The sequence below is a fragment of the Equus caballus genome, chromosome 10 (assembly GCF_041296265.1).
Source record: "Equus caballus isolate H_3958 breed thoroughbred chromosome 10, TB-T2T, whole genome shotgun sequence".
In the NCBI taxonomy this organism is placed as follows: domain Eukaryota; kingdom Metazoa; phylum Chordata; class Mammalia; order Perissodactyla; family Equidae; genus Equus; species Equus caballus.
This window is the reverse complement of record NC_091693.1, coordinates 25,273,538-25,285,989: the sequence shown is the minus strand read 5'-3', so window position 1 is coordinate 25,285,989 and position 12,452 is coordinate 25,273,538.

Genomic DNA, 12,452 nt, shown 5'->3' with positions numbered 1-12,452 from the left:
AACCCTCGTCGCCTAAGCAGAGAGCACAAAGTTAACCACTACGCCACCAGCCGGCCCCTGAAGACCTGAATTTTAAATGTTATTTAATTTCTCTTAATTTAAGTCTAAATAGCCACACGTAGCTAGTAGCTACCCACCACACGGGACAGCTCCTAAAGCACCCTGACCCAGCTGCAAACTGGAGGTTCACCGGCTGGAAAGGGCTCACAATTATATTAGGTTTGGACCACAAGATATTTTTTAATGTTTTACTGGGCAATATTTTAAAAGCCAAAAAATGTACACACACAAATTCCTCAGCACACTTGGGGAAAAAAATCTCTAGATGTGGCAACAATAAGCTCGAACTGAGAAAACATTCTCCAGAAAGCCTTCAAGAAACCCCAAGTGACCAGACAATTGTGGTATTATGCTAAAATTAAAGATCCTCTAGAATTGTGCCATCAAACAGCAGCCACTGGCCATATGTGGCTCTTGAGCAATTGACATGTGTCCGGTCTGAATTGAGATGCGTCGTAAATGCAAGACACCCGATTCCGAAGACTTAGAACGACAAGAGAAGAGTGTAAACTATCTCGTGAATGATTTTTATATTGATATTTTGAAATGATAATACTTTGGGTATACTAGGTTAAGTAAAGTGTGTTATTAAAATTAATTTCACCAGTTACTTTTCACTTTTTTTAGTGTGGCTCAGGTTCTAATGCCTCTGGACAGTGTTGTCCCAGAGTTCTTCCTCTCATAATTGCATGGTCGGGGGTGGGGGGCACACATTAGGGAGCAGAGACTGGGGAACTGAGAGGGTATGCCTAGTTTAAAGAGGCAACTACCCATTCTGTCTACACCATGGTTTCTCAACTTTGGCACTACTGACACTGGGGGGCCAGATCATTCTTTGTTGTGGGGAGCCATCCTGTGCATCATAGGATGTTGACCAGCATCACTGGCCTCTACCCTCCGGATGCCAGTAGCCCCCTCCCTCATCCTTTCTCCCCATTGTGACAACAGACATTGCCAGATGTCCCCCAGGGGGCAACACTGATCCTGGTCGACACAGCCAACTACCCAATATGAGTCTCCTGCCCAGATCCATTTCTTGAGTTTCAGACCCAAATAGTAACTGGCTGCATCCATGACAGCCACACCCACCCCACCCCATGCGCATCCCTGGAAATAATGACCACAATGACCAACATTTATTGAGCACTTACTATGGTGCCAGCCATTGCTAAATGCACCTCGTCCTCAGAGCAGACCTATGAGTCAGAAGCCATGAGGACCCCTATTTTATAGATGAGGAGACGGAAGCTGGGAGAGATCATGTGACTCACCGGGGGTCGCACATCCACAGGTGGGAGAGCCAGGACAGCACCTGTTTCTGCCTGACCCCTGTGCTCGCAACCACGGTCTGCAAGCACCTCACACTTCAGCCCACTGCCACCACCCCAGTGCAAAACATGGTTTGCCCCCGGCTTACAGTGACAGCCTCCCACCACCCCCTGCCTCCTCCAGTAACTTCTCTCTATGCCAATATTGCAGCAACATATTTTGTAAACGCACAGAATCCTGTCATTCCCTGTCATCCTTAAAACCCTCCTCGCTGCACTTAGAATAAAACCCAGAAGCCCTTCAGCCTGTGTGGACTGGTCCCAGCTGCCGGCCCTCCCTGGCCCCCATCACCACAGGGCTGCCCTGCCAAACTCTCCCATCTCCAGGGCCTTTGTGCTTGCTGTCCCCTCTCTGGAATGTTCCTTTCAACCCCTCACAAGGGCGGATGCTTTCTGGCCATTCAGGTCTCAGCTCAAATACTTCTTCCTCACTGAAGCTTTGCGGATTGCGTGAGAGGTGGAGTAGGTGGCACCCTGCTGTGCCTCCTCAGTCTGTTTCTTTCTTTCGCATCCCATTTGGCAGTCCATGATGGTCTTGCTCATTTAGTGATTTGCACTTTTACTGCCTTTCTTGCTCTCCACGAAGGCAGGGAGCTCTGTCCTGGTCAACACTCTATCCTCAGAATCTAGCAAAGGTCTTGGGAGAGGGTAGGGACTCAATTCAATATTGGTTGAATGAATGAAGGAATTCAATCATCCTGTCCAAAAATGAAGCATTATCTCCTCCTCTCCCCAAAAAAGACCCAGCTTCTCTCCTGGGACATGATGATGATGAAGCCCCACACCCGCATAAGTGCAGGACCTCATTTCCTCCCCCCTCCTCACTCCTCAAAGCTTGACAGGCACCGAGTTCTGTCCCTCCGTCATCCTGAAACCTTCTCAGAGCCATATGCTCTCCTCCGTTCCCCAAGCCCCAGCTGTGGCCCCTTCCTCTGCACCCGGGCCCCTGGACCAGCCTGCTCCGGTAGCCTGGCCTCCAGCTCCCCTCACACACTGGCCCGGCAGAGACTCTCCTCACAGCTGTGTCACGTGCAACCTCTGCACCATTCAAACCCTTGTCATGGCCCCATCACCCTCAGGACCCAAGTCCCCAGGTTCCTTTGCCTGGGATTTGAGGCCGTCGTGAGGTGGCCCCTTCACCTCACCTCCCACTCCTGTGCTCCAACCACACACGGCATCTCGCAGCCCCCTGACCAGACCCTGACCTGGAGCGGCTCTGGGTGCAGAGGCTCACTTTTTCCTCCACCTGGAGCCCTTCCCCCGGCCTCTGCTGGCGGCCTCCTCCTCGGCCTTCTGGAACCCTGTGCGTCCTCACCTCCCAAGCTGCCTGGGTGTCTCCGACATGCCACCTCACCAGGCCACCAGCTCCAGGAGGATCCTTCTAACACCTGCCCCGTGTAGGATCCTCGCACGGCTCCGCCTGCGGTTAAAACCCGAGCCGGGCGCTCCAGGCCTCTCGCCGTCCGCCCCAGCCGCCGTCCCACGCTCCCACCCGCACTGACCCGCCCGCCGCGGGGACCCGTCCCGGCGTCTCCGTCCGCACTTACGGTGTGGGACACTGCGCCCCTGCTCGTGCCGCCCGGGACCCCGCCCCAGCCTCCGCCGCTAGCAGACAAACGTCTCGGCCCTCAGCGATCTCTCTCTCTCCAGCTTCATCTACGACCAACTACTGCGTCCCCCAAACTTCGGTTTATACGCCCTGTTCGTATCCAGGGCCGCGCTGAATCCTCTCAGCAATCTAGCGAGGCGGGCACTCCCCGCCGTCCCTCCAAGGCCCACGGAGGCCTCCCGGTTTCCGCCCCTTCTGTGCTCCGCGGGTCCTCCCCAATCGTCCCCCCAGAGGTTCAGCCGGCTCCGGCCTTTCCCGCGCCCCCCGGACGCCCGACCGAGCATCGCCCCAAACGCTCCGGGGGCCCTCCCTCTCAGCGCTCCGTCCTCGCGCTCCAGGACCCTACGCCCAGCAGGGCCCCTTCTGCCCGAGCGGAATGAGGAGCGGCCGCCCAGGAGGCTGTTCCCGGACGCGGGAGGCGGTGGGACTTGACCACCTGGGCACCCCGAAGGGACCACCCGGCTCCGACCAGTAAGGAGTGGGGGGCGGTGTTCGCGTGAAAGCCTTCCGGGTGGAAACACACACCCTTGAAGGAAAGGTTCCCACAGCTTTGTGTTCCGCCGACCTGAATCCCAGTCATTCATTCAATAAATATTTAAGTGTCTCCTGTATGCTAATTTCAGGGGACAAAAGCGTGGGCGAACCAGACGCAAGCAGTCCCTGCCTTCATCCGTCTTAGAGGCGACAAATCTTGTCTTCATTGGACACTTGCTGCAACAAGGAACTCTCCCAGGCCTCGTGGGGGCGACAAAGACCAAAATATTGAAACGTCTCGCCCACCTCGGCCCCTGGGAGAAGCAAGAGACCAAAATTCAAAGTCGGGCAGGGATGCATGTAGGGTCACTAAAGAGCCTTATGTAGGCCGAAACTAGAATTTCCAAGATTATTCGGCCAAATAATCTTTAGTGTCTCAAATTCAGCCCCAGTGTTTCGCAGACAGGGAAACTGAGGCCCAGAGAGGTTCAGTGAAATGTTGATGGTCCCACAGCGAGTGTATGGCAGACCCAGAATTACAACCCAAAGTTGGGGAAGTCTTCACACTTTCTCATCCCAAGATCTTCGTTTTAGGGACATTGTTCTGTGGCCCCAGAGGGCTACAGGGGGCCTGGAAGAAAATTTAGGTGGAGAATGATAGACAGCTTCCTTAAGGAAAGAGTTGCCTGAGTGTGAAACAGAGGCCTCAGAAGGGGTCGATCTTCCAGCCCTCAAGCGAGCTGTCTAGGGCTGATCAACCGCGTTCCGGCTGTGGGTGCCGGCAAGGAGAGACAAGGCGAAACCAGAAGGTGGGGACTCTGAGTTCCCAACCACGTGGAGCCCTGTGAATTCATGAAGAGCCGCCTTCTTGCCTCGGTGCCCAGTGTCTCGAAGGATTAGGCGTCCCATCAGGACTTTGGGGCAAACATCAGATTTTGATGAGGCAGCTTATAAATGATTGGATCCAGATTCTGGTCTCAAAACAATCAGACCTCAAACCTCTCCAGGCGAATCTGAGAAGCACTGTGACATCAGTTTCCCCATCTGTCATGTAGAGGCCACCGTGCTTCCCCTCCCCATTTTATTTCTATATATTGACATGAAAGTTACATAAATTAAAGTACAAAATTCCTAGGCTACAAATGAATTTTTGCATTTGTACATAGCCATATAACCAGCATTCCAGAAGGATCCTTCATATTTCCCATTCATCATTAACCCCCACCAAGAGTAACCACTATTCTGATTTCCATTCCCAAAGATTACCTTGGCTTGTTTTTAAACCTCATGTAAACATCATTGTATTGTGGGTACTCTTTTGAGTCTGACTTCTTTCGCTCAACATTATGTCTATGAGCTCACACATGCTGTTGTATATCAGTAGTTTTTCTCCCATTGTTGTGCAGATTCTATTGTATCACTATTCTACCATTTCCTTCTCTTTTTTTAACTGTTGATGGACACTTGTTTGGAGGTTTGATGTATTAGAATAAAACTGCTAGGAGTATTCTTGCACATGCCCTTTGGTGGACATAAGCACTCATTTCTCCTGGATATATACCTGGGAATGGAAGTGCTGGGTCCTAGAGTAGACATCTGCTTAGCTTTAGCAGGTATTAACAATTGTCTAAGTGTCTGTACCAGTTTACATTCCTGTCAGCAGTGTGTGTGTGTTCCAGTTGCTCCACACCCTCCTCAACACTTCATATTGAAAGTCCTTTTATTTTTGGCCATTCTAGTGAGACGGTGGTGTCTCATTGCATGCCTCCCTCATGCCTAATGATGTGGAACCCTTTCCTGTGTTTATTGACCACTTTAATATCTTATTTTGTGAAATATCTATTGAAATATTTCCCCCATTTCTAAGTTGAAGATCTTTCATTCTCAATAGCCAGGTAGGAGGCTGGGAGGGCTGGGGAAAATGAGGTCTGGGAAAGCTAAACAACTTGCTCATGTTACACAGCTGTCCTAGTCCATTTGGGCAGCTATAACAGAACACCACGGACTGGGTAGCTTATAAACAACAGACATTTATTTCTCACGGTTCTGGAGGCTGGAGAGTACAAGATCAAGGAGCTGGCGGATTCAGTGTCTGCTGAGGCCCTGCTTCCTGGTTCATACATGGCCATCTTTTCACTATAACCTCACACAGCAGAAGGAGTGAGGGAGCTCTGTGAGGTCTCTTTTATAAGGGCACTAATCCCATTCGTGAGGGCTCCACCTACATGAAGTAATTACTTCCCAAAGGCCCCACCTGTTAATATCATCACACTGGGGACTAGGTTTCAACATATGAAATTTGAGGGGACACAAACATTCAATCTGTGGAAACAGTAAAGAGGGGAAAGATACACAATCTCCATCTTAGCACCTGAGTTTCTGATAGTGAATAGAGTCCAAAACTGCCCCACCTAAGGGTTCCGCCTAATGCACTTATCAAGAACCTGGGAAGCAGACATGATAGAAAGGGCGAGAAAAGGAAGCTGGGTGGATGAGGTGGGTGCTTCCAGAGGTCATGTGTACTTGAGGGCCTGGAATCCAAGTGGGGGTCCACGCTGCAGAACGTGAAGGAAAAAGCTGTTTGGCAAACCCAAAGACACTAGAATTTGATGAGGATGTGGGAAAATTGGAACCTTCATACACTGCTGGTGGGAAGGCAAAATGGTGCATTTTCTCAAAAAGTTCAACATAAAGTTAAAAGTTACCATATGACCTAGCCATTCCACTGCTACATATGTATCCAACAAAACTGAAAACACGTGTTCACACAAAAACTTAGGCATGAATGCTCAGAGCAGCATTATTCATAATAGCCAAAAAGTAGAAATGACCCAAATGGCCATCAATATTTAATACATGGATAAATTATATGTGGTATATGCATTCCATGGAATACTATTCAGCCAGGACTGAAAAAGCCTGCAGAACTACTCGTCTTTCAGAGTGACTAAGCATAACGTACGCAGCCAGGGCAGCATAAAGTGACTAAGCATAATGTGCACAGCATAATGTGCTGGCTGGACACATCAACAGGTACTAGACTGAGGAACTTGGACCTTGTGCTGCAGGTGTCTTGGGAGAGTTTTGAGCTAGGCAGGACACTATTATGTGAGGGCTTTAGAAGGATTCCTCTGAAACTAGTGCCTGAAGGCAGCAAAGGAGAAAAGCAGGGGTGTGCATCTCTCAGCCTGGGAGCTGGAAGTGGGCAGGAGTTAGAGGTTGCTTTCTAGAGGAAATCAGTCCTGAAAAAATGGCCAGCTTCCATAGCAAAGGTTACTCTGAGCAGCTGGAACAGCAGAAGACCCAGCACCCGGAGTCCCAAACTGCGAGGACTTTAACGAGGGTATGACATGTTGTGTTTGGCTGGAGCACAAAATGGTCCGAAATGAGGCTGGAGAGCTTGGTGGGCACTGAATCAGGAAGGGCTTCGAATGGCAGCCCCGGAGTTGAGATTTTTGTCTTGAGTCAAGACAGAGGCGGGGAAGGGTTTTAAGCTGGATGAGATCAGATCCGAGTTTTAGAAAGATCTGTCTGCGCATGTTGGCCGGATAGACAGTGGAAGCTGAGAGACTAGGGAGGCTGGTGCTGCAATCCAGATGAGGAAGAGTGAGATCTGAGCCAGGGAAGGGGTGGTGGAGATTCAGGGACCTCCAGAGCGATTACATGGCAACCCTAAAGTCCTTTTTTTTTTTTTAATGCCTGATTGCCTGAGTTTAAGGCCCTAAAGAATTTCAGAGCTACAGAAAGGAGTTCAACATGCGAAATAATAATAGCATTAGCTCCCACGTATTACATACTGTCCGTGCAAAGCCATGAGGATGCTTGGTACTTTCATACATGGTTTTATTTAATTACCCTGAGAAGTAACAGATAATCATTCCTGTTTTACAAGAGAGAAAACTGAGGCGCAGAGAGAAAGTTCATTGCTCAAGGGCAGGCTGATAGCGACAGACTCAGAAGCGGACGCCCAAAAGACCCATCCCTCAACACAAGAGTCTTTTCTGTTGTCATCAGTGCAGCCTTCGGAGGCCAATCCCCCTCCCCACACCTCCTTTCGTTTCCAGCCCCCGATGGCTTTTCTAGCCTCAGCCAGCCCCTCTATGGTTTTCCCTCCTACCCATCTACTCACAGGCTTCCTCTCGTTCTCCTCCCACCTTGGCCTCTCTATTCGCCGCCAACCTCTCGATGGTTCCCCCGCTCCCTCATTCCCTTAAATCGGCTCCTTCTCTAAACTCCTCGATATTGGCCATCTGTCTCCCGCGCCGTCGGGTCCGTTCTCTGGGCTGCCTCTCCGGTCCCGCCGACCGGAAACGGCAGCCAGTGGGAGAGTGCTTTTAAGGACAGCCTGGGAAGAGAGGAACCGTGACTTGTAGTGGGAGACCCTGGGGACAAGGTGCGCTTTTCAGGCCCTTGGCGAAAATGCTCCGGCTGGAAACTCCAGGCCCCGAGAGAAAGAATCCGCTTTGCGCTTGGGCCTCCCTCTAATCAGTGGGATCCCAAGAAGATCACTATCTACAGAGGAATTTCCTGTCCCTTGTTTCATTTTTGTTCTGGCAGCTAGACAAAGAATTAAAATTAAGTATAGCTGCAGAGGTGGATATACCGTGAGGTTAATAAAGCTTAAGCATCCGAGGCTCCTCGCTTGCACAGGCTATTCCCTGGGAAATAGTGTCAATAATTCCGAGCAGTTAAGATTAGTCACTGCTCAGAAAAACTTGCAATGCCCAGTAGCCTTAAATTCATGGATGAAAGAATCTGGAATAGGATTCTCCTAAACTTGACAACAATACTAATATTGGAACAAGTGTGGATCTGAGATTAAAGTTTCTTAAGCTATAAATAAAGTGTTTTGATCAAACATGTTAAAGGAAACGTCAGATTATCTTTCTATTCCCTCTATAGAAAGTGATATCATAAAATTGTTGTCATATAAAGATCCAATCAAAGAATATGGGAGAAAGTATTAGAGAGCTGGGGCAGTAAATTAATAAAAATACTGTGTGTAATTTTAAATTTGAGGATTGTATATGGGAATCGCCACCTTTTAAATTTTGTTATTGGTTGGAATTTATTTCATATTAAATGTCTACTTGTATATCTTATTTTGTGTTTTAAATTTTGTGTTCTTTTCCTTAGTTGTGTACGATTCACACCCCCACAAAACCTGGATCTGTTCCTACCTCACTCATTGAGCTGTGGATAAACATTCGTTACTACTGTTAATATTATTGTCATTTACAGAATGACAGGAAGGTTTGAGGATGATCTCTGTGAGGATCCACATTGCACTTCAGACGCCATAGTTACCGGCTGCTTGTTCATTCACACGCTTATATAGTGATTCATTAATTTGATGAATGTTTGTTGAGTGCCAGTAACATCCCAGACACTAGTGGGGGTGCTGGAGATGCAGCAGGAAATGATCTAGACAGGGTCTCTACCTTCAGGGAACTTACAGTGTGATAAGAGTTATCCATGGAACTGATTTTAGGTTTTCAAAAATCAGACTTTTAAAACTATCTAAGGCACCCCCAAACACACACCTTTTATTATGAAAATGTTCAACCACGGAGAAAAGTTGAAAGAATTGTAAAGCGAACGTCCATATACCTACCATACAGATTTATAAATTTTAAATATCATTTACAGTTTGATCCTAAAAGAACATCATATTCAGCCAATTCTTCTTCTTTTTTTCTTTTGTTTGAGGAAGATTAGCCCTGAGCTAACATCTGCTGCCAATTCTCTACTTTTTGCTGAGGAAGACTGGCCCTGAGCTAACGTCCGTGCCCATCTTCCTCTATTTTATATGTGGGACGGCCACCACAGCATAGCTTTTGCCAAGCGGTCCCATGTTGGCACCTGGGATCCGAACCAGGAAACCCCAGGCCGTCGAGAGGCAGAACGTGCGAACTTGACTGCTGTGCCACTGGGCTAGCCCCCAGCCAATTCTTTTAAAAGGCAGGGGATCCAGGCCCAGCAAGGAGAAGTGATGTGCTCAAGGTAGGGACAGAAAGAAGCAGGCTTAGACCTCACCTCTTCTGATTCCAAGTCCAGGACTTTTTCTGCCATTTTCCACTGGATCCATGTAGCCAAACTTCTAGTTTCAGCTCATGAAACACACTGTTAGTGTAGTGCCAGATCCTAAGGGACTCAGAGGCAAACAGACAATAGGGGGAAAGGCAAGGAACCCACATTTATTGAGCACCAGCTGGTTTTAAGAATTATGCTCGACCCATAGCATTCTCAAAGTGTGGTATTCTCACTGCAACCCTGCCAAGTGGCATTATAGTACCCACTTTATAGATGACAACTGGACACTGAGAGGGGCCATCCCTTGCCCAAAGTTACATAGCAAGTGAGTAGATGGATCTGGACCCAGGTTTGTCTGACTTGAAAGCTTATGATCTTTCCACTGAACTATGCTCTCCTCTTCAAACTCTGGTGCCCAACTCTTCTATCTCCATCAATTCAGTTATGCATTCATTCACCAAACATTCACTGAGGCATCAATATGCAGAGATGAAGTGGACCCAGCCCTCAAAAAATGGAGAACAGGGGCCGGCCAGGTGGCACAGCGGTTACGTGCACACATTCCACTTTGGCGGCCCGGGGTTTGCCCGTTGGGATCCCAGGTGCGGACATGGCACCACTTGGCAAGCCATGTTGTGGTAGACATCCCACATATAAAGTAGAGGAAGATGGGCACGGATGTTAGCTCAGGGCCAGTCTTCCTCAGCAAACAGTGGAGGATTGGCAGAAGATGTTAGCTCAGGGCTAATCTTCCTCAAAAACAAAAAAATGGAGAACAGAGGATGAGTTCTGTGTGATAGGCCCTGTACCGTGAATTATCTCATTTAATAAAGAGAATCTCAATGAGAAACCATTTTGCACCCATCAGATTGGCAAAAACTTAAGTTTGACTGCCAAATATTGATAAGGATGTCGAGCAACAGGAGCTCCCATTCATTGCTGGTGGAAGCATAAATTGGTAACAATTATAGCTAATGCATCGTGCCTAATTCGTGTCATAAAACACTTTATATATAATGACTCATTTAACCATCATAGCACATAACACTTAACTGTGTTAAGTACGATTATAATTTTCATTTTGCAAATGAGGAAACAGACAGAAAAGGCTGGCTTTCCACTAGACACAGCAGGTACATACAGTGCCTAGGGCCCATGACACTTTTAGGGGCCCACGAAAAAAATTTTTCTTTTAAATCAGAAGACAAAGAATATAATCCAGCCTAGCTTATGTTCATCTTTAGACCAACACTGTCATAAAATATCAGTTTTTATATGTTTTGGGGCATGAACGGGCCCACAAAAGCACAAATGCCAGGGTCCATGGGGCGCTGCAGACGGTGGGTGGTTAAATCACTTCCTCAAGATGTCCCAGCTAGGAAGTGGTGGAGTTGTTAGGAAGAGCAGTGTGGCAATAGCTACCAAATTGAAGCCAGAAGTGGAAGGTGCTCATGTTCTTTGATCCAGCAACTCAACTCCCAGGTACATAATTTAGGGAAAATCTCTTTTGGGTTCAAGGTACTTGAAAATGTCCATGGCAGTATTATTTGTAATAATAAAGTATTGGAACCAACCCAGTATCCATCAACAGGAGAATGAATTACCATAACGTGGCATCATCATCTGAGACATTGACAACGGGTGACTAGACTACATGTATTGATGTACACAAATGTGAAAAATATATTAAAAATGTCAAGGGGAAAAAAATTAGAAAAGCTTACACCAAAATGGTATGATTTATCATAAAGGCATGAAAATATGCGGAATGTCACATCATTTCATAATTGTAGCAAAATAAGAAAGACATGCATGGGGGTGATAAACAGAAAATGCAAAATCTAATAACATCAGGGGAGGGAGAGAGGACAATGGATGGGGTACACAAAGGACTTGGATTGCATCTGTAATGTTTATTTTAAGTTTATTATCGTGTATGGTGAGCTATTTACAAGTATTCTGAATACTTTCTGTATACAGATATGGTTCATAATAAGATTAATATTAATAAAATGCTCCCTGTGTTTATCAGTTAAGATGGAATAGGTTATGCTGCAGTAACAAACAACCCAAAGTTCAGTGGCTTAACACAGCAAACGTTTATTTTAAACGCCACATCTCCAGGGAAGAGCAGCACCAGGCTCCGCTCACTGCAGATACTCCGGAACTCAGGCTGATGGAAACTTCACTTCGTCCGACAGATCCCCAAGCACAGAAGGGCAGGAACGGAACACGGTGAACGGCTCCCTGGCTCTGACTGTGTGCTGAAGTCGACACACATCACTGTCACTATAGTTCATTGGCCAAATAAAAGCACATGCCCACGTCTAACTTCAAAGGAAAGCACAATCTTATGTTCCCAGAGGAGGAGAAACAGTGAATTTAGGAACGATCACAATGTTTAGGCATCTCTTATCCTGCTCTTCCATAGAATACATTTAGAGGTGTTCCAAAGGTGTTCCATACCTTTTTCTCATTGGGTTTTACAACCCCCTACAGTTTCTACATGAGAAAATATATACATGGTCCAGAGAAGTGTAGTGACTTCTCCAAGGTCACACAGCCAGGCCATGGAATGAATGGGTAGATAACTAAGACGAGCCCAGCCCTGTCCTTGGTGCTGCCGAAAACCCCATCTTGGGCTCTTTTCTTCAGAGTTTCGTTTCCCAAACGTCACACCAATGTGTGGATTTTCGCTAAATCCCAGAACCACCATGTTGCTGTCGGCTTAATATCTTTCTATAAACTGACTTAAAAATCCTAACGCTCGTAAAGTTTGCCTCACTACGTTATCACGAGCCATGCAGAGGAGGTCACGACAAAAATGTGTAAAGTGAAAACAGAACAAAAGTTATTAAATGCTGGTGAGGGTCAATTGACTTTCAGAGCCTACTACTGTAGTTGGTTAAAAAGAGAGATTCGAATGCCTTCCCAGCCGCCCCGGCGCC